Source organism: Nanorana parkeri, unplaced genomic scaffold, assembly GCF_000935625.1.
Source record: "Nanorana parkeri isolate BGI_ZX_2015 unplaced genomic scaffold, ASM93562v1 scaffold486, whole genome shotgun sequence".
In the NCBI taxonomy this organism is placed as follows: domain Eukaryota; kingdom Metazoa; phylum Chordata; class Amphibia; order Anura; family Dicroglossidae; genus Nanorana; species Nanorana parkeri.
In genome coordinates, this window is record NW_017306754.1 from 662,317 (window position 1) to 685,633 (window position 23,317).

General features: G+C 39.7%; 1 protein-coding gene across 1 annotated transcript in view; it reads left to right on the plus strand.

The window, feature by feature from the left end:
• The window catches only part of DOC2B (double C2 domain beta), a 417,881-nt gene that overhangs the window by 302,965 nt on the left and 91,599 nt on the right, over nucleotides 1–23,317 (plus strand). The window lies entirely within an intron of this gene.

Here is a 23,317-nt window from a genome sequence, read left to right on the forward strand (position 1 = left end):
ACATTTAAAGTAGCTTACCTCTAGGGTATAGGGTGACTCTACAATATTTTTAAGTAATATTCTATACTAAATCCACAAAATGACTATTGTCATCGATTCACATAAGCAGATAGCTATGAAAATGCATGAAAATGTTTGTCTTTTTTCTGTTTTAAATGATAGAAGTATGACCTGGTGGAGTGACAGGCCTCCTCCTTTTTCCTCCATTTTTTGGTGTCTCTCCTTCACATCTCTAAAAGTTGTGACAAAAGCACACTCTATTTCAGTGGTATAATATACAGTATGTTCAAAATACCAGATGCGGGCAGGTTCAAAAACCTTTCCCCACTCCCAGCTTGAAGACCAGATTTCTTCTATATTCTCTTGGCAACAGTGGAGATATGTGTATTATGATTTGTTTAAATTTGCAATCAAACGCCATACCCATTGCACAAATACAGAAAAGGGTCAAATTCAGTGGTGAGGGTCAACTGGCTGGATGCAGTCGGCATCTAACTTTTAACTTTGATTGATTTGGTGCTATCCTAGTAAGGGAGAATGGTACTTTCTTCTTAGGTCAGTGATGTCACACTGGGAATGCTCCCCTCATGTCCTGACACACATGAATCCATTATCTCTACTCTGTGCGCTACCAAAAAAAGGAAAAGTTAGGCCTACAGATGTTTCATCAATTAAAATAAAATACTGTATGCTACACCACCAATCAGTAAAGGAATTGCAAATAAATAACAAGTATTTATGTTATCAATTTAAGAAAAAAGCATTTAACATATCTCATATAGCTTCATAACCAACCTCCTATTCTAATAAATCCAACTGTCTAAATACCCCTTCCTTAATATTAACAAATTTCACACTATGGACTTAAACCAGAAACATATTCTGATTAAAAAAATTACATTATGCAGTGTATGTACCTAGGGGGAGAGATACCAGCTTATTACCATCCTACCTCCCCATTAGTGCAACACAGTGATTTTTCTTTATTATTCCTAGTAATAAATGTAAAGTCTACCAATCTGCACAGCCTTTTTTAAACCAAAGCAACCTATAAGATTTTAAGTAGGTTGCAAAAGCAAAATCCACAAACCCGTTTATTGAATAATCTCATGAAAATATTGAAGAGTGGTAAAAGTCACATAAACATTATAGTTTAAATGACAAAACATTAAAATATAAACCAATGGACAAACACTGTATTTGTGTTGAAAAAAGTTTGCTCACATATAAAAAGTATAGGTACATTCAGCTTGCTCTTTAGTGTAATACTAGCAATGATTTAAGTGTTTGCATTGTTTTAAAGAATTGAATTTGTTAGCAATGTTATGTAATTTACAATGACATAACCAGCCCTATATGTATTTTAAAAATGTGAAAATCACTACAGCAGAAAGATCTGTATATTTTCATAAAACCTGTTTTCATAAACATTTTTATTTCCGATGCGATCATTTGGATAATGTTTGGATGCTTGGTTGGCATAATAATTACAAACAAGATAAAACAGAATTTGTAATGTGGGGATAAAAATTGAATTTGTTAGCCAGAATCAACATTACACAGGAAGACTGCTCAATATGCCATCAACAAAAACATCCTTGTGCAGAACTAGAACAGTCATTTTACACATCGCCTATTGATTTTCAACAAGATGAATAACGTAGTCTATAAAATATACATATTAGTGGGTTGTTTGGCAGTCATTTACTTTGATTGGTAGCTTTTTGTATTGATTTTGCATGCACAAATGAATCACTAAATATTAACTTGATGATATATTGTTATAGTAAATGTACACTGGCTATTTTATGATTTCAACATGGTATTAAATGAGTTGTCAATTTGCTGAATGCTCAGTTTGCTTTAACAGCTGACATCTTGGCCACTGTTTAATGTAAATCCAATTTGTAAAATCTCATGTAAGCTTGAAATGTCAATGTAATTTCAAAAGTCATTTTCAATATTTTTATACCTGTACCTTTCATTAAAATAATACTTGGTGATCCTGCCATGAAGATCGTAGTTCAGGTACTATAGGGTGACAATGCTCTGTCACTGTCTCTCAGTTGTGCTCCTGCGTAGTCACCCTGCCACACAGGCTTCCCATGGAAACTACATGTTTTAACACACATTACATAGGCATGGTCAACAGTTGTCACTAAAAGGAAACCTGTCCTGGAAAATGCCATGCAGTCATCACTGGAGTACATGCATGAAAACTACAAGCTGCTGCAAAAACACTGCAGGAGAACAGCAGATAGACATGAGAGAATAAAAAAAGGTGAAAACAGTGCATGCACTCTCTGTTTAGGGTGACCTAGGGTGGCCACTTGTGCTTCTGCGTTGTTGTCCTGCCACATGAGTTTTTGATGGAGACTATAAGTCAACATTTCAACACACATTGTGCAGGAATGGACCATTGCTTTCACCATTAGGAAATGCCATGCAGCCAGGGGAGTATTTACTGCGAGGCAAACTAGGCGTTTGCCTAGGGCGGCACCCTCCTGTGGTGCCAATGCAGCTATTGCTGGAGTACACACATGTAGACATGAGGTTACATGAGATCAGAAACACTGAAATGCAACAAAGGATGTAAAAAGTGAGAACACTATTTTAATATTAAAAAAACCCAGATGTTAACAAAACATTTCAGAAGATCTGGCAACCCTTTTTTGAAAAAAGAAAATTGCACTGCGCTTCACAAACTCAAAAAATGTATTCCTAAAATGTGAGAAAAATGTTATAAATTATGAAATTGTCACAAAGTGATAAAACTATTTTGTGTTATCCACAACACCTGTGTTGCACAATGCCTGTGCTAATAATAGTTCAGAAAAAACCACTTGGTCTAATGGTCTAGACCAGGGGTGGCAAACACAAGGCCCACGGGCCGAATCTGGCCCGCCGGACCTTGTAATGTGGGCCGCGCAGCCAGGGCCTGCCTTAGGGGTGTGCGGGCTGTGCGGTCACACAGGGCGCCATAGCAACATGGGCGCCTGGCGACTGGCACAGATTCAGTAAAAAATACTCTTTAATAATCGCCCGCGGGCGCGGTGCCCCTCCAATTTGATGGTATTTAATCACCACGGGGGTTTTTGTTTTTTACTAAGCACTGCATTTTTTTAAGCACAGCACTGCTTGCTGTTATTCTTCCTAGGCTTCTGTTTTCAAGGCTAGTTATTACTTAAATTATTATTAAAACCAGTAGCAACTGAATGCAGAGGCAACTATTTATGATAATAAAGAGTAGATGCATAGTCCTATACAACCGGCCCTTTGAGGGTAACCATACTGCTGATGCGGCCCCCGATGAATTTGAGTTTGCCACCCCTGGTCTAGACGCTATAAGCCATATAACCCTTTTTTTGATTATATTATCTAAACTGACTACATTTTTTTTTATATGCAAAAGATTACATTTTTGTATGCTATATTTTGTATTGTACATTCGGAAAATGTAATAAAAACCTTTGATTTAAAAAAAAAAAGCCAGATGTCTATGTTTCACAGTGTTTTAGAAAATTAATTGTTACTCAGGGTTTACATCTATCCTTTGAAAAGAACTAAAGCAATAGCAACACATCAACCATTAACCATTAAAAAAGTATTCACCTAATCTAGGCCTTAACACTCAGGTTAGCACACCTAGAACTGACAACCAGAACAGTAGAACAGACTATCATTCTACACTGGTAGAAAGTCTGGTTCAAGGTGTATAGAGGAGTGACGTCACATGTCACATAAGTAACAGCGTCTGATGTCATTCCTCCCACAACAACCTCAGGCGCTGTTACATACTGTTTGAGGCAATACAAGCTGTTCCACTTGATTTCAGAAGGTGATGTTTTCCTATGGAATACATTTTAAATAATCTGCACGATTTGGAGTGCCTTCTCTGGCTTTTACCTGGGGTTTAACTTAATAAGTGGATGTACTTCTTTAGCTCATTTCCTTAGTGAAAGATTGAAGTGGTGCATACAATATGGTAAGCTGCACTGTATGGACGTCGGTTCAGCAATTTGTGCAGCAACGGGTGGAGGCACGCACACACTGGTGGAGGAAGAAGTTATCCACTTTTGACTTTATAGTGTTAGTCGATCTATAGACTTTTATCGAATTTTAAAGCCTATTTCCACCTTTTGTGGAGGTATTAAAAAAAAACAAACATATACCAGCAATGTACATTGAGTGTACATGAAGCAGGCATATGCAGTTGCTGTATATCAACACAGAAACTTACTTTTTGGTTAGCTGTTCTCTTCATCTCCTCATGGCTTCTTTTGAAATGGCTGCCTCTGTGCTTTGCAAGCAGTCTGTGTAAATTGAGCTCTCTCCCCCTATTCTTAGCTGACTGCCGGCTTTACAATAGAAGTGATCCTGGTGACTCCTGGTGTTTCCCGTGCTCTGCTGCCACTCGCCCGGGCCCGGCTTCTCTGGTGTTGGGGGGAAGCTGGGAAGGAGATCTCCTCCCTGTACTATGGGACTGGGAGCGATGCAGATTACATCACTTCCGGTCCCATAGCCGACATTGCTGGGCTCCTGAAGCCCAGCAATGAGCTATTGAAGTGAGATTTGCACTTCAATAGCTTATTTCAAGTGTAAAGGTGATACTAGGGGTCTTTTGGACCCCCAGTATCACCTTAAAGAGTACCTGTCACTGTCAATATGCTATCACATGGGGGGGCTTGTAAAGATGGCTCCCGCGCATGCGTGTGGGCCTATGCTTCATGTTGCTGGGAAACATGCTCTAGTGCACAGATGTGCACCACAGGAAGTGCTGGTGACACCAGGTTCTGGTGACACGATGTTCCAATAAACAAACACTTTGGACTTCAACACTATTGGTGTGCTGGTGTCGTCCGTTTATTTTGTACTGTTTGGCGGTGCAATCCGCAGTCACGGCGAGCACCCCCCTTATTTAATTTGGGCATCACTTTAATGGATTGGTCTATATAAACGGACCTGCCCTAACCAAGTTGCTGATGGTCTTCAACTTGTGCTTCCTGTGACCTGTTACCTTGTCTGACTGCCTGCTGCTCGTTTTTGACCCGAATTGCTTTGACTCTTCTTGCCTGCCTCCTGACCTCGTTCTGATTACTGGACTCTGCCTTGCCTGTCAACTTTGTACTTTGCTGCCCACCTGGTTTGACCTCTGGCTTCGTATGACTATCTTGATCCTGATTGGAGCAAATTGAAGCATGCTTTATAGCGGGTTTTTTTGCCTTCCTCTGGATCAACAGTGGGTAACTGTAGGCATAGTGTTCTGTTTTAGGTTTTTCTTTTTTTTATCTCTATAGGTTGAACTCCATGTACTTGTGTCTTTTTTGAACTCGACTAACTATGTAACTATGTAACCTTGTTACATGTAACCTTGGTGGAGGCTAAACAGAAAGTCTATCCAGAGCAACATTGTGCAGACAATGCCGGAAACCAGTATTTTATGAAAAACAAAAAGCAATAGATAGATAGATTTATAAAATATTATTTGCATATATATAGTGATCAATATTAGCTTGGCTGCCCTCCTATTTTGACTTCAGTGTAATTTTCTTTTCAGTAATAAAAAAAAAATCTAATGCTATTGTTTTACTCTTCATACAGAAATAATGAATCCCTTGTCAAAACCTGAGAAAACAGAATTAGTTTGTTTATATGAGCATGGGTAGCAAATAATCGTTATTACTTTCCTACTAGCTGACATGATGCTTCTAGTAAATTGTCTGTTAAAAAAAGTTTTCCTTGTAAGTACTGACTTAGACCTTAGGCAACGGCTTGCATGTTTATGAATGATGAGAATTTTGTAGAAAATGCTGCTTTGGAAGTTGTTTTTCTTTCATAGTTACATAGTTACATAGTATTTGAGGTTGAATAAAGACATAAGTCCATCAAGTTCAACCTATTGTGTGTGTGTGTGTGTGTGTGTGTGTGTGTGTGTGTGTGTGTATATATAGGTCCGTGAGTCTTCTCTTTCTTAAGAGTACCTGTACCCTTGTACATTATGGTCTCTCAGGAAATCGTCCAAAAGCTTCTTGAATGATTCCAGACTATTTGCGGAAATCACTGCCTGTGGTAGCGAGTTCCAGACCCTACCCGCCGAACTGAGAAGAACCCCCTTCGCCCCTTGTGTTTGAATTTTTTTCTACCAGTTTTAGGTGGTGGCCTCTAGTCTTTGTTACGGAATTAATCTTAAAGAGTTTGTTGCTAATGTTGCTATGACTATTGAACATTTTGTACATGAAAATCATGTCCCCCCTTAATCTCCTTACTTCCAACGTAAACATATTTAAATTTAGTAGCCTTGTCTCATAGTTCTGGTCCTCCATCCCCTTGATGAGTTTGGTTGCCCTCCGCTGGACTTTCTCCAGCTCAAGGACATCCTTTCTGTGTACCGGTGCCCAAAAGTGCACCGCATACTCCAGGTGAGGCCGAACCAGTGATGTGTAAAGTGGCAAAATTATAGACCTGTCCATGCAAAACATTCCCTTCTTGATGCAGGACAGGATTCTACTAGCTTTGCTTACAGCAACCTTGCACTGTAATCTATTATTCAGTTTATGGTCTACACTGACCCCCAAATCTTTCTCCATTTCCGACTTCCCTAGCGGCATACCCATAATTGTATAACCCATTTGCCTATTTTTAATCCCAAAGTGCATAACTTTGCATTTTTCGACATTAAACCTCATCTGCCACATAGTTGCCCACTCCCCTATTTTATCCAGGTCCTCCTGCAATGTTATACTATCTTGGTCTGTTTCTATTACCCTCCCAATTTTGGTATCGTCAGCAAACACTGAGATATTGCTGTTTACTCCGTCCCCGATGTTGTTAATAAACAGGTTGAAAAGCATGGGTCCCAGCACAGAACCCTGAGGCACACCGCTAATGACACTAACCCAGTCTGAAAGGGCACCATTTATTGATACTCTCTGTACCCATTCCTTTAGCCAGTTCTGTATCCATGTACATACCCTTCCATCTATGCCCATAGCTCTCAGCTTGTATAGTAAGCGTTTGTGTGGGACTGTATCAAAAGCCTTTGAGAAATCCATATATACCACATCCACAGACCTCCCTCCATCCAGATCTCTATTTACCCCCTCATAAAAAGTCAGTAGGTTAGTCTGACAGGAACGGTCATCCTTCCAAAGCTCCTGTCAATGCTCTCTCCTCACTTTACTACTCCGTGGTCTGCTCCTATTCTCCAACAAGTATATTGTATAAGTGAACCTGGACCAAGTGTTCAAAACAAGGAACGAACCACTACAACAGTTTTAAGCACAAAACATTATACTTTCTATTATTCAATCTGCACCACTAAAAATAATATACAATCCTATTAAAATATACTAAAATACTTTATGTATATCTTAGAAAGACAATAAGGAGGAACACACTTGTGCAAAAAATGACATAAAGTGCACATGCAAGAAGGAAAGTGTTTCTGTACTTCAAACTATATTTCAACAAATTGTAGATTGTTTATGTAGTAATTGGGTGGCTGAAACACATAAAAGCTTGATTTGACATGAGGATCCTGCTATGGTAGTGTTCAATGCAGGACTGCTAGGAAAATTACAACATTTTAGTGATTAAAGTTAGGGTAGTAGTTAGATTGGGGTTAGAGTTAAGTGTAGAAGTTCAGGTTAAATGTTAGGGTTAAGTATCTTCCAAATATAGAATCTGAAAAAATGGACAGCATAGATCCAGAGCCAGGTTCTGGAACGAGTGTTCTGGAACGAGTGTTCCGGAACGAGTGTTCCGGAACGAGTGTTCCGGAACGAGTGTTCCGTCACTCGACTACAGAACATGTCTTAGATACACGGAAACTGGTATTTTGTATAAACCCCAGGACCATTATGCAATAAGTAGGAGGGTTAGAAACTCTGAGGATCAGATTTTAGGAGACAGGTATAGGTAAAGTAGTAAATAAGTAAACAAGTAAAGCTAATAGTTGATGTGGAATTCCAGACAAACAGCTCAATATACTGAATAGCTCAATTTCATATACAATGTATTTACTGTTTTACCTTCTAAAAGATTTATAATTGTGATGTGCGATTCTTTTAAGAACATGTCAACACATGTGTTTAGTCAGGATGGTCATTCTGCTACTTCCTGGTTACTGCTTTCTAGGTAAATTCCACTGCTTCCTGACTCATTAAGCAGAGGTGATGATGCTGATTCCAATGCATGAGTGAAAACCAATGAGGAGGCTGGCGGTTGAGAAGTAATAGTGGTTCAAAACAAGCAACAACCATTCTTGGCCTCTCATTCTGCTTTTCATGTGAAGTACTTCATTCTGAAAGATCTTTGACGATCACAGCAAACATTCTAAAAACTGGTTTCCGTTGATTTCTAATAGCACAGAATCATACTGTATGTTGTGTGCTTACATTAGAAAACTGGCAGGTTGCCAAGTAGAAAGTAAACAATCTGACATTCAGTGCCACTGTTGTTAACTTTGAAGATGTATTCTTCCAAAATGCCTATATCTACAGAGGGGAATGAGGGCCACCTTTGAAGTGCTTTTACTGCTTCTTTTGAATATGTAAATACTATTTAAATAGTTTGGTGTACATAGCCTGGGCACAGGTTCATTTTTAGAAAGAAAATGTTAGGGTCAGCTTAAGGAATAGATTAAAGTATATGTCCATCCAAAAACTTGATTTCTTTGTTTTGATTAGAGTGAGGGACAGTTTGAATCCTTGTCTGGGATCTTTTTTTTTCTTTGGGGCTCCATAAAATAGGTTTCTACTCACTTTATATTGCAGTGACATCAGAAAGTATAACCACTGCAGGGAAGAGCATTGCTACCCTGCATAGCCTGAAGACTATCTGTGACTTACAGAGAATTAAGTGATATTGCTAATTCATTTACTTAGTCACTAAAGGCTACTGTAAATATTTGTATTATGTGACATGTTATCAAGCAAGACTTCCTATTTCATTAAATATACAAAAAGACCTACAGGGCTATTCACAAAAGGGTGAAGAGGCGCAGGAGAAGTGAACAATCTAGGACAACATAGCTGGACTGGAAAGTAAGCTGAACTGGAGAATTTTTCCAGTTCATCTATGTTGTCCTAGATTGTTCACTTCTCCTGTCTTCTCCAAACTCTTCTCCCTTTTGTGAATAGCCCTGCTAATGTTTTTTAAGCTTTGTTAAATTGAAAGGGTCGAATATATGCATCTCTGCAATTTACCAGGTACTGGAAATGGTATTACTGGAGTTGAACTTGGGACACACTGCTAAATATCAAGCTTAAATACATTTATAGGAACTCTTTTACCTGCAGATAATTGTAATTGTTGTTAATCTGTCTTGAGATTGAAGCCCCTCATCAAGTGAGCGCTGCCTGGTCTGTGACCTCACTCTACAGCAGTTAAGCTCTACAGCTTGCTGAGGGTCCCACTACAACTTTCTTATTGGACAATGAAGGATCAAGGCTCAACGACATGCTAATTAGGTATTTGTATTTCCCTTATGTAAGCATTTTCACAGTATTAGACTGACAGTGCTATGCATAGCAAGACATCCCTGATTAGCTTAGAGTTTTGCCGTATTGGAGTACTGCTGTTTAGATGATTGCAGTAGGTGAAATATTATTATTTTAAGGCAGAACTATTTTTCTCTAGTTTTGCATTGAGTGGTAAGGGGTTAGAATGCCTGGCAGGTTTTCATTGCTGCCTGTGTCTACGCAGAGGAGATTCTCTATTTGCCCTGGTGACCATTGTAAACGGGACAAAGAGTGAGGGAAAATCAAAATTTTAAGGTGTCATTAGAACAAAAATAGAGGGACAATCTACCAATGGGGACACTTGATCTGTCTAACTAGGGATAACTTTACATAGGTTTCCTTTCACTTCCTGCTGTGTCTACGGGACAGGAAGTAAAAGGAAATCTCTAAAAATAAAAAAAATGTGCTAATCTACTCTACCCAGTGTTACGGCTTTCAATGTATTTATTAATAAAACCTAATTAAAAAAACACTTCACCCTAATCTAGTAATTATTTGCAATTACAAAAGTAATTTCTTCACTAGCGGTCTAAGCAATGTTTTTACAGTCATTATTTTGTGCTCTGTTTATGTGAATAAATAGCTTGAACAGACAGCTCTAGTTATCTCATATTAAAGGACTCAACAGAGAAAATCCATAAAACTGTATTAAATTGTAAAGCACGGGAAATGTTCCCATGCTGGTAGTTCATATAAATTGAGCATGTTTATTTCGGCCATAGATCTGTGTTAGTTTGCAGTGGTAATTATATCCACCTTCCAGATAGTGTCATTTTTGTCATCTTACTGATTGTCACAACCTAAAAGCACTGTGACCTTGAATGAAAAGTTAATTACTCCGTATCAGAGTACAGGATATTTTTGCCAATTTAATATATTTCTTACAGAACTTTAATCAGTCAAGGAAGGGATAATTTTATTCAGACCGGTATGTGTGAAGTCATGTTGGCTGAGATTTATTTTGATCCTAGCTCTGTCCTAAACCCTCAGATCAGGAGATACATGTCAGGGAGAGCTATATAAGCCAATGTTTCCAACCTCTTTTAGAAGTCTGGGTTAGAGGGATTTTGTGGTCTCTGGATTTGAATTTGATTACAACAACTGGGAGCTGGATAAGACAGTCATTATTTTGATTACCTGTCTACAACTAAAACCAGGCAAATGAATGAAAAAATTAATCAAAAATACAGAACTATGACAGAGCAATGTCACAAATAGATAGATTGATGATAGATCGATCTTGACTATTTAAAGTATTCAAGAGTGGGAATTCTTACTCCATTCTGATTTTACTTTCTAAATACTTGCTTTGGGTTTATACCTTAGTACTGAACTGAAATATTAAGCGTGACAGCCAGGTAGCCTAGGCATCGTTAGCCTGTGTGTCTCTCTCAGGATTGAACTTTGAGATGTCACATTAAAAAGGCTTATTTGAGTTTGTTTATGAATAAGAACATATAAAGACTGAAGAAAACATGTGTTCATTGGAAAATCCTTAAAGGTATTTTGTTTATATGGCCATTTGCTGACATGGCTGGATCCCCAGGCAGCTTAAGTCTTCAATAAGACACAGACGTTGCATCCACTTTAGTTTTACTTCAAATAAGTGTAATACAAGTCTATGTGGCAGAAAGTATATGTAAACTGAGCAGCATAAGGAAACAGGGAGTGTCTAGATAGGAGCCGCACCAACTAGCACCAAACAGGAGAGGGAACAGGGAAACATGCAGAAGGCAAAAAAATAAACAGGCTGCTGGGGCAGCACACTTCTCATCTGGTATCTGTAAGACATATATACATAAGTCCATATAGTCACTGCTGAAGTTTTCTGATAAATTATTTAGCATTGTACTGTAGATGTAATCGCTAGAACAATCTCTGAAGCATCAGGTCACTTTTCCGCTTCTTGCAAAGTCCTGTATAGGTGGAAGTAGGAAAGTCTCTGTAGTTGACTGAAATAACTTCTTGACAAGTCCTTCCTTAGGAGGCTCCACTTCCAACTTGAAGTGGAGAACATTACTGAGTTATGATCTGTGTAGAAGACACCAGTGGGTTTCTCAAACTGTTTACTGTCTGCAGGATTCCTGGCACATTGAAACTCTTGCTGGGACTCTCTAAGTGAAAAGGCATTACTGTTTTCCCGGTGTCAGGTGTGTTTATGTTGATGACAGAACAAGCCTGACGCTGCACCTGGTCCTCTGTAAGCAACTCTGTAGCATCTACTGAAGTAGATAGTGTATTTGCACTTTTGCAGCCAAATTGAGATAACACCTACCATATGTTTGTTCTGTGTTCCCATTATTTAGTATAACTAATATTTAACATTTGTGGCTTTCTTTTTTAGATGCTCTTGGAAATACACAGTTTGTGAACTGATGAACATCAGAATATTGTGTGCTTAGTAGACTCCTGGTCAACTGTTAAAGGTTCAGTCTTGCTCAGGCCCGGATTTCCCACAAGGCCACCGAGGCCCGGCCTAGGGGCGGCAGAGCGCCGAGGAGATCTTGCTGCTACCTGTAGCAGTTTGAAATATGTTCACCATATATGGTCAATGACACCCAGGATCCCCACCGTTTTTTTTACATTCAGCAGCCAGTGGGGATAAGTGAGCGACGGGAGCAGGATTGTCGGCGTGTTAATGTCAGAGGGTCAGCAGAGCCTTTAAAAAAAACTGTTCCCCACTGAATGCTATATGTTTTGCATTGGTACTTGTCCTCCATGGTAGTGCCCAGCTACTCATGCCTTTTATTTTCCAAAAGCTTGCAAATTGGCCTTGAAAAGGCCAGGCAAAAATTACAATATTCAGCCCCCGTAGACGTCAACACTGGTATAATTTTCATTTGTGCAGTGAAATGAACTGTGCTCGGTTTGCTCGTCACTAATGAAAAGTCCTGTTGTCAACTGGTATCTGTTTTGAGTTCCTGTAGCCTGAGTTTTGAGAGATGAAAGTGGTGTCTCTGATTCTTATCAAGACAAGTGTACTCACTGTTTGAACTCGATAACAAACCAACCTACCGCCGTTACAACCATTGAACTGTCTGTGTATTTTGTACAATCTTTAGGTGTCTCTTCCCAGTGTCATTGTCAGGTGGTGGGATATAACCACCACCACCACTATGTGAAATTGACAAACTTCACATTACGTGTATCTTCTGGTGTAGGGATCTCCTCTCTATCAATCGGTGTTTGCCTGCACTCCATGAGAAGATAAATGCACTCAGTTCCTTTTATGTCTGAAATATTGAATTCTTCATCAGGGGCATATATTCCTGTTGTGTCTACTGTGCCAGCACATGTGCAGTGTGTAAGATAACTTCTCCCTGCTGCTTTCTCCTCCCTTCTCCCATCTCCCAGCTAGTACATGGAGAGGTGATGTACTCTCCCATGTGCTCTTGTACTCAGTAGGAAGTTCATGGAAGCCGAGCTGAAAGATTTGGAGTCAGCTGTTCGGAAACATGACTGTATGTGATTCGGCAAAAATTTAAAGAAATTCATTGCTGCGCAGTGTATATTTGTTTGATCTGGATTTATTAATAAAAAAAGTTTGAGAGTTTACCACTAATTTAACTAGATGTATTTTAGCACTGGTTTTCTCTGAAAGCCCTTTGTAGCATAGCACACTGCATTTCGATATAATCATTAGGTGACTTTTCATGTCTACGTTGGAGACTTTGCTTGGTCCATGGATGTGAACATCTCTTAATGCAGTCATCTTAATGCAGTCTGATGACTGAGGTACTAACATCCTGATTAGCAAATCAAGTTCTTACAGGTGGGTTGCTAAGGTCCTGAACTATTTACTTAAATGTAGACTTCTCTGCAGGTCATGTACTTAGCAAGGTCTGACATATTTATTTATTAGGCCTTGTCGTGACAGTTGCTCCCTCACTAATGCCTGATGTTTAGGTGTTGAAGGAGAGAATGGAGTAGCAAAAGGATTCAGTCCAGCTGAAGGCTTGACATCTAAAGGTCTCGTAGTGTAGGTCTTGAGAAGCACGTGACCAATCTGAGGAGATTTTTGGGCAGCTTACGCTTCTACTTGGGCAGTTTCTACTTTTGCTTGGTCACATTCATGCGCTTCTGTCTGGACAGCTTATGCTTCAATGACTGCTTCCTTTTCAATTCAGTTTGGTTCTGCCTTTGCTCCTTCTGCTTCAGCCCAGACTGTGATGAGTGCTCAGTGAATATCGTTGAGATCAGGATCTTAATATTGGTCTCTGTGCATATGACTTTAGAGATCTATAAGATATCTAAGAGTGCTTTGAACAGGTAGAATGGCAGGATGCAGTGCCATTCAGCTGTGAAATCTTGTCATATATCAGTGACTTGGCCTCCTATAATGTGATGCGCCTTTCTTTGTTAAGAGCAGTAAACCTATTTAGCGCTTGAATATTTCTCTGGCAGTTTTTAAAACTTTTATAGCTTTCATAAGCTCTTTTTAGCTTTACAGTTATTTAGCATCATCACATGTTTCATCAGCAACAGTTCTGCATTGCATAGTCGTTTTCCATGAATCAGTTAAAACGTATATTATCAGCCATTTCTGCCTTGTTTGCTTCATAACGCTCTTTAAGTTTCAAGGAAGGCTTAACTGTGCTTTTTTGTGCTTTTGTAAATTAGTTGCATCTTGAGGGCCTTTCTCTAGTGGATGCACAGATCCATGCTGAGACATGTTGTTTTATTTGGGTGAAGTCACAGATTATATAAAAAGCACATGCTTGTGCAGGGAAGAAATCAATTAAAGTCAACAGTTCTTGAAATGCCACACTAGGAAATCTTAATACACAGAAAACTCCACTGCATACACAGCTGTCCAAACTGTAGAAAGATTTGCTTCTAATGAATAAGAATAGACACATAAATGAATATAACTGACTAATCTGATCTACAGTTGTTTCAGAAGCAATGTGATTTGTAAGCAGGTCTCAAAGTCTGTCTTTTTCTATTTATTTTTGTTGAATTATTTTCCATTAGGGCTTTATATAAATTATGTACTGAAGGACCTGAGAAATGGAAGGATCGGTTGGTGTAAAGGGCTTTGACCACACATAAATCTGCCTCATACTGTGTGTTCTAATGGCGTCTTAAGATTTGAATGCTCCTCTGTCAAATGGTATAACTTCAGATGCAAACACTTGTCTTTCACAGGGTTATTCACAAAAGGGTGAAGAGCTTGGAGAAGGCAGGAAAAGTGAACAATCTAGGACAACATAGCTGAACTGGAAAGTGAGCTATATTGGAGAATTTTTCCAAATCAGCTATGTTGTCCTAGATTGTTCACTTCTCCTGCCTTCTCCAAACCCTTCACCCTTTTTGTGAATAACCCTGTTAGTGTCCATTCACAGCCTAGTGCATGTCTATGAAGATGTATTGCTTAAGCTGCAGTAAAGGACAAGACTGGATGACCAGAGTCACAATTCCTTTGGCAGGAACGCAGTTTACTTTAGCTGTGTACTGCATTTAGATGATGCACTATACAATTGACTATAGTATAAAGTCTATAGTTCTACTTTAATGTGTTCCAGGGTTGGGAGTAACTGAGGGAGTTTTTGAAGTGAAAATCCCTAATCTGTCATCATTTGTTTCTAATGCATGCACATTGCAATAACAAAAAGCCACACACCGGCAACAACCTTTTCTTCTGTGCTAATATAGTGTTGCTCTATTTTAGCTAAGAGACTTTTAGAATTTAACAGACTTCACCAGGCTTTGTGAAGATTGTATTTTTTGAATTTTCTGTCTAAACTGCTTTAGGGTACATTTAGTTGTAATTACTTTACATATTGGTTTTACAGTTCATAAAGTATAATTCCTCATGTCTGCTCCGCTTGCAGCTACAACTTGAAATGTTATTTTTTGTGAACACTAAATATATGTTCTGTGGTTTTCTAATGACTAAAAGCCTAGATGGAGAGGTGATAATGTTTCTATTTAGGTATTCTAATTGATATGTGACTCTGGTTGATCTATGGCTGAGCTGCAGGGTAGCCTATGGGATGCACCAGTAACCATATACTATGTCCTTACATCTTTTAATATAACAAAGTGCTTCATAAAGGCAATTCCTGCTACTGAGTTTACAGGAGAGAGAAAATGTCAGCAAGTAAAGCAATTTAAGTCTCCCTTGAAACTGCCAGTCAGTGAGCTAACAAGTGATATCAAGTCCCAGGAAGCATTGCTGTTTACCTTTGTACCTGTGTGATTATTAGTGCCAAGATTATTGTGAAATGGATTCTTGGAGGCAGCATAAAAAGGGCATTGATTGGTTTTGAAGTACAATTCTATTTGTGAAGGTTTACCAACTCAACGTGATTCCAAATTTGCAATACAAAAACATTTTCACATGTTTATTTTCCTTACAAGGTGAACTCACAATGGTCCAAAGCTTGTGTACATGGGCTTTTGCTTACATCTGAATGGCTGCTTCCAAATAGAACTCAATATGAAAATATTTGAAAGAAACCTAATAAGCTCAATGCAACTGAAAGATAAATCAAAGTAGGTCAAACATAAGTCAAAGCATTTCAGATGCACCTGAAGCACACTGCATTTGACTTGCTTGTGAGTCTGAAACCCGTTTTAATAAACCCTAAATAAACCCTAAATTCACCGGGATGAGTTAACTGCTGATTAGCAGTGATAAGCAAATGTGCCTGGGTTTCTTTTTGTAGGCTGTTCGTTGAACCCATTGTAAATTCCAGAAATTGTGAACTTTAATCTGAACCCCACTGAAGTCAATGGGGAGGGTGAATCTGGAAAACCAATTCTGACAATTCAAGGCAAGACAGGAGGTTGTTAAACAAAGGGCACAGGGAGCTGGACACTGTCCTAGAGAACATGTACCAATGCAAAATAAATTTGAACAAAAGTACCAATTAGCAGGAAGATGGTCCTTTTTTTATGCAACCTCGAGGAAGGCTTTGGAAAAACAACAATCCTTTCAATTACATGCTCAGAAGATGCCTTTAAGTTGCATATGGTGTTATGCAACCGTATGATTCTTTGAAACAGCATCAGCAACGCCACCTGTTGGCATCATATCATTTGCACATGCAATACATTTTTAAAAATGTAATATTATTGCTTGTCTTTAATATAAAAAAAATATATATAAAGTAAAAAATAGCTTTTTTTAGGTAGTTGTGCATGCAACGCCTGATTTTTTAACCAGCGGGAACAGGCACGAATTTATCTGTTGGAGTAGCAGCAATAAAGGGTCAACAGGTCTAAAAGCTATAGGACACTGTACTGTAAAAAATGAAGCATAAACTTCACACAAATTGATCAGTTCCGCAATAGTTTGACAGTATAGTTTGTGTGTTTCTTTTTTTTTTTATCACAGTACAACACTGCATTTTCCTAAAAGTCTATTAAAGTAGTATTAGATGAGCAATATTTTTTTCAATAATGAATCCAGATCAAACAAGTTGGAAGGCTAACAGGTTAGCCTGAATTTGTGGGAGGGGTCTGCGCCTCCTTACCCCACTTAAGCAGCGCCGACATTGCCCAGGAAAGTATTTCTTTACATTTTTGCCCAAACCCTTACAGTCATCATGTTTCCAAACAGATGGTTTCAACTCTCTCAGCTCAACTTCCCTGAACTTCCATTCCAGTACAAGGTCACTAGGGACAGGGCAGTCTCCAGGCCCTGCCCAGTAGCTGAATTTGTGGCTTCCCTGGCCAGAGAGGTCTGGGATAGCAGCTGATCAGCTTCATAGGGAAACAAATGAGACATTAGGGCTGCAAAAAAAAACCTAATGTCTCCTTAAAGGAGAACTATGAGGTGAGTGCTTTTCACTCACCTCATAGTTCTAGCCGACCTGTGACAATGAGACTGTCACAGGTCGGCTCAGTAGATCGGGAGGTGAGCGAACACATACCGGCGTTCGCTCACCTCTCGATCCTGTCACAGCTCTCTGCCGTGACAGGGGAGGGGCTGGATTCCCCACTCCCCGCTCCAATCTGCCAGTGCTGACTGGCGGATCGGACGGGGCGCGTACAGCTGTCATTCACGAAGCTGGGCGGATCCCGGCATAATTGTCGGGATCCGCTTCAGCTGCTTCGTCTCAGTATACCGCGGGCAGTAGCTCACGGTATACTGTGGCGTCTCAGTATACTGCGAGCTGCAGCTCGTGGTATACTGAGCTTAGGGTGACGGGAGGACGATAGTTTGTGTCCTAACGTTACCCTAAGGAGAACTATAGTGAAAAAACTTAAAACCATAGTTCTCCTTTAAAGAGGATCTGTCTGTTTTTACACATGGGGCTTTCAACACACACTGAACAACGGCTATTGGGAATCCTGACTTTAATAGGAAGGGGGCACGCACATAAGAAAGCCCCCTAGGTTCTCCCTTCTAAGTCAACTGACCACAATTTAGAGGCCAGGAAGTGCATGATTGTTAATTGTTGCTATGGCAGCGAACAATCACCATATTTCCTCAGCTTCTCGAATACAAATATTTTTAAACATTATATGTGTTTAGTTCTGACAATAATACATACAAAAAGGCTGAATTTGTACGTAAACAAGAGAGCCTGTTTAAATTATGCCTATACATTGTATTGCTTTAAAATCTAATATTTGCAGAGTAGCGCTGAAAGATTCCTGTACGCTTAAAATTAATTACAACTTTGTGTACTCAGAATATCTAGGGATGCCTTTCCTATGTATGTAATAATCCATTACCATTCCCCAGATAAAGATGGTTAGGATCATGTAAAAGTCTAGAGACAGTGAAGATATAATTGCATAAAAATATTGTTTAACCCTTTAATGATCAAAAGTCATTGAATCCTAGAATCTCAAACCAAATTTAGCACCATCAGTATGCGTTGGTTAACTTGACAATAATTATATGACTAATATGTCTACCTAAATAATGCTTCCATAATTTTTTAAGGTACACTAATTTGAAAAAGCCCCTGCTTATGTTTTTATTAAACCTTTATAAATGAACAATAATTTCTAAAAATTCATTTTAGACTTTATTGTAGACAGATTTAAATGCGTTTTAAACTTTTTAAAATACATTTATTGCATTGCGTCATTTGCAGCTTGCTAGCTTCAACTTCACTGTGCAGAGAAAGGGGACAGCTGAAGCTGGCAAGTTTGTTTGTAAACAAATTTTATGCAATCATCATGATTGGTTGCCATGAAGATCACATGACTAGGAATCACACTAATTTGGTTCTTGACTATTCAACAATAGCACATAGATTCATTATCATAGGCATCATGCCCCTGAATAATATCATACAGACTGTACTCAGCCATAAAATGTAAATTGCATAATTTTCATAAAATGGTCTGTGTGAAAAATTTCATAATAGCAGCCATGTGTGAGTATGTAAATGTCTCAGGGGTTTATTAGAATAGAACAGCAGCGAAGTACAAAACAGGAGGCATAAGGATGTCCAATGAACAGGCCAAGGTCAGGAGGTGGGCAGCAATCAAGAATGGTCAGAGGCAAACCGGGTGAAATACAGGACTAGCTGAAGATTATCCAGCAACTAAGGATATGGCAGGCTGGTTTATATAGGTCAATCCATTAGCAGCAGACGTGTCATTTCCTGTGCGCCTTACGTGCGCACGTTTTCGTGTGGAAGTTCGTTGCACGTTCATGCGCACTAGCGCACGTTTTCCAGTTACTCGGAAAATGGGACCATGCGCAGAGGTGCTTCATGCCTTACAGCAGCTATACTGAAAGAAATTTGAAGGTTACCGCTGCTGACCTCTCCGTAATATTTTTCGCAATATCTTTTACTCACCCTTTCCCCTCTTTATCGCTTTCACTTTCTGTCTTCCTCCTGTCAAATGCAATAACTTTGTTTCAAGCAGCGATTTGAAAAACCGTATGGAGAAATTAGACTACTAACATGAAAAAAAAAACACATAACTGATTTATATCATGTACATTGAGACAAAACTAAAAATATATAAAATGCCTACCTTTTAAGCATTTCCAAACAAAAGTACTGTTTTGCTATTTAAATGGCATTTGTTTGATGGGACTTGCTTTGATACACAGTTGCCAATATGTCACGTGGCCACTTTTATTATATGGATAACAGCTTTATGAAGCACAGTCAAATAAGGATTCCCAGCATGGCACTCATGTCCCTAGCCTGAGGAATTTGTTTTGATCAGTACGAAGCTTTGAAGTGGCATAAACAAACGCAGAAGCAGAGGAGATATCAGGAAAGTACATCAAAAATAGGAACACACTTTACATAATCCCATACGGCCTGGTACAAACTAAGTTGTGCTTGAGAGGAGTGTGCCAGGATGTAATAGACTTGGCAATACAGTTGCTCTGATGGTAACTGGGAGGGGAAATCAGGGATTTCCTATATGATTTTAGTAAGTATTGTGGGATTTTCTTAACTAGACAAGAGGGACTGTTCTTGTTTGTTCTGTATAGCTTTGTGTCCAATTAGTTCTCATCTAAATGAGTTTAGTGTCTGCCAGCTGTGTCTCATTGTTGTTCACGTATTAGTCATTGTGTTTGTATGCATATACTATATGTTTGTTTATTATTCTGTGCTCATGTAAAGTACTGGATTTGAAAAAAATATATATTTTTTCTTTTTGTTTAAATAGCAGCATCCTGTTCAAAAATATTTTATAGCCTTTATGTATTAATAATATTATAATTTTGTTTATTAAGCAACAACATAATAAAAATCACCATAGAATAATAAAATAGTGGAAATTACACACACCAGACTCAAACAATTAGAAATAGTTAACACAGGAGCAGAACAGTGTTTATACTGTATATGCTCACAATCTAAGAGTTGGGGAAACAAAGTAGGAGAGGGAGGTGACAGGTTGCAGGTAAAGGTTACTGTGTACTCCAGGGGTGGGCAATTTGTTTTCTCAAAAGGGCCACGTGAAAAACTGGATTTGTTGTGGAGGGACGAATGCTGGGGGCAGGGAACACATTTGATGTCACTGGTTGCTAGGACCCCATGGCATTTTTATTGTTGTAATAGTTTTTTTTTTAAAGGAACAGTTCACGTTGTTCACAAAATATGTACTGTCCCTTTAAGAAAAATGATGTGGAGTGCCCCTCAAATCCATACCAAACCCTTATCTAGGCATGCAGCCTGACTAACCAGGAAAAGTGGGGAAGGGGGCAGTGAGCATATATCCCCATCCTGATCCATACCAGACTACATCCCCTTGACATTGGAAAGAGTACCTTGAAGGGGAGGGCGGTATATCCTCCCCCCTTGCAAGGTGCCTTGTCCTTTTGCTGATGGGGCAAAGACCTTATCCCAACATCTTGTCCCCTAAAAGGAATGTCTGTGGGAAAGGGGGGAGACTTATTGGAATTTGGAAGCCCCCTTTAGAAAAAGGGGGCCCCTAAATATCCAATCCCCTTGAAACTCATTAAAACAAAATGTAAATCGCTAATAAAAACATAGGAACTGTGAAAAAGCCATTTATTGGAATAAAATTTCACTAAAAAATAGAAGAAATAATCTCACAATGTAAATCCAACATCAAACACGTTGTCCAGCGACACCTGGTTGCGACTAACAGATTATGTGGATTGGAGCAACATTCATCATATTTATTCCCAGATAATTTTAGTACAAGTCATTCTGAATTGAGAAAGCTGGTTAGATGATCAGTGAAACGTCTTCAAGAAAAATACAGCAAGTCCTGTTGCCTTGACTTATTTTTTACAGATGTAGAAAAAGGGGAAGCAACACACTGATAAGCTCTTCTCTCTGTCTCTCTCGCACTGAAGCACAACTGATTGGCTCCTTGTCCTTCCCCCATCTCTCCCCCAGTCTCATGTAATGAAGATAGAGATATTAATTTCTGTTTTTTATATATGCCTGAAGTTAAGCTTTAAAAACAAGTTTATGGCTTTAACTGTAGATCATAGAACTGTCAAAATTATTGTGTGGTTATAAAACTGACCAATCATTTAACTAGTAAACTGCCAACCCCCCTTGCTGTCTCACCTCCTTTTTTTTTTTTAAGTCCGCGTGCATGCATTGAAGACAAACTTGCCTTGTGAACAAAAAAAGTGAATCATGAAATCAAAGCAGACTCAAAAAAAGTGCACAAGAGTGCTTTTAGTCTTCATTAGGAGAGGAAGGGCCACGATTTCCTGACACCCCCCCCCCCCCCCCAGGGCACAAGGCTCCTGACAGAGCAAGGTAACCCTGGTCCACCTATCCGAAGCCAGATGGACCCCAATCCTTAGGGACCTGCCAAAGCTGGTCCACCAAGTACTAGGTGAGGGGTCTGCCAAAAAGAGACCCCCCCAAAGCTTAATTAAACAAACTGAAGACAAAAACTGATTGGTTGCTATGGGCAACTTCTCCAGATTCTGTCTGCTCCAGTTCTCATAAATGCTTCCTATAGTGCAGAGATCAGTAGTAAGTAACGTAGAGTGCAGAGGTCAGCAGTGTAACGCAGAGTGCCGAGGTCAGTAGTAAGTAACGCAGAGTGAAGAGGTCAGTAGTAGGTAACGCAGAGTGCCAAGGTCAGTAGTAAGTAACGCAGAGATCAGTTGTAACAAAGAGTGCAGAGGTCAGTTGTAACAATGAGTGCAGAGGTCAGTTGTAACAAAGAGTGTAGAGGTCAGCGGTGTAACGCAGACAGCCAAGGTCAGTTGTGCAAGGCAGAGTGCAGAAGTCGCCGGTGTAACACAGAGTGCAGAGGTCAGCTGTGTAGCACAGATTGCAGAGGTCAGTAATGTAATGCAGAGTGCAGAAGTCAGTGGTGTAACACAGAGTGCAGAGGTCAGTGGTGTAACGCAGAGTACAGAGGTCAGTGGTGTAACGCAGAGTACAGAGGTCAGTGGTGTAACAGGGAGTGCAGAGGTCAGTGGTGTAACACAGAAGTCAGTGGTGTAATGCAGATTGCTGAGGGCAGTAATGTAACGCAGAGGTCAGTAGTGTAATGCAGAGTGACAAGGTCAGTGGCGTAACACAAAGTGCAGAGATCAGTGGTGTAACACAGAGTGCAGAGGTCAGCAGTGTAACACGGAGTGCAGGGGTCAGCAGTGTAACACAGAGGTCAGCGGTGTAATGCAGAGTGCAGATGTCAGTGGTGTAGCGCATAGTGCAGAGGTCAGGAATGCAGAGTGCAGTGGTCAGTGGTGTAACACAGAGTGCAGAGGTCAGTGGTGTAACGCAGAGTGCAGAAGTCAATAGTGTAATGCAGAGGTCAGAAAGGTAACATAGAATGCAGAGCTCAGCAGTTTAAAGCAGAAAGAACAAGGACTTACAGTGCACACAGTAGATCAGATGTGCTAATTCCAGTGCTCTGCCCTCATGCCATCTTCCTCTCCAGGTGGTGGTGGGGGTACAGCGATGTTGCATGCATGTAATGAGGTGAAGCCCCCACCAGCAACATTGTGCCTTTCCTTCTCTGCAGGGCTCGCTCTCCTGAAGCCAGCCAATGGTGGTGCTGCAGTGTCCCTCCCAGCCTATAGCAGCTGAATTGGGCGGAGGAAGATACAGGTGGCTGCTGAGGAGCCCGAACAAGCGGGCAGTCACCACAGGCAGCCGAAAATCTTTTTCTTCTCAGCGGCTTTTTTTTAAGGGAATCAGGGAGGCCTGGGGGGCAATTGCCATCCTGGCCCAGTCCACTCCTGATCCCTGTTTCTGGATTCCACCAATGCCATGCTAATATATATGGTATATTTAGCATGCAAATAGTTAGGCATCCAAACGACTGCTAAAAGCAAGTATTCTGCAACAAATATAATGATTAAGAAAATTCTGAGTAAAAGCAATTGCAAAGAAAAGGAATTGTTTGCTGAGGAA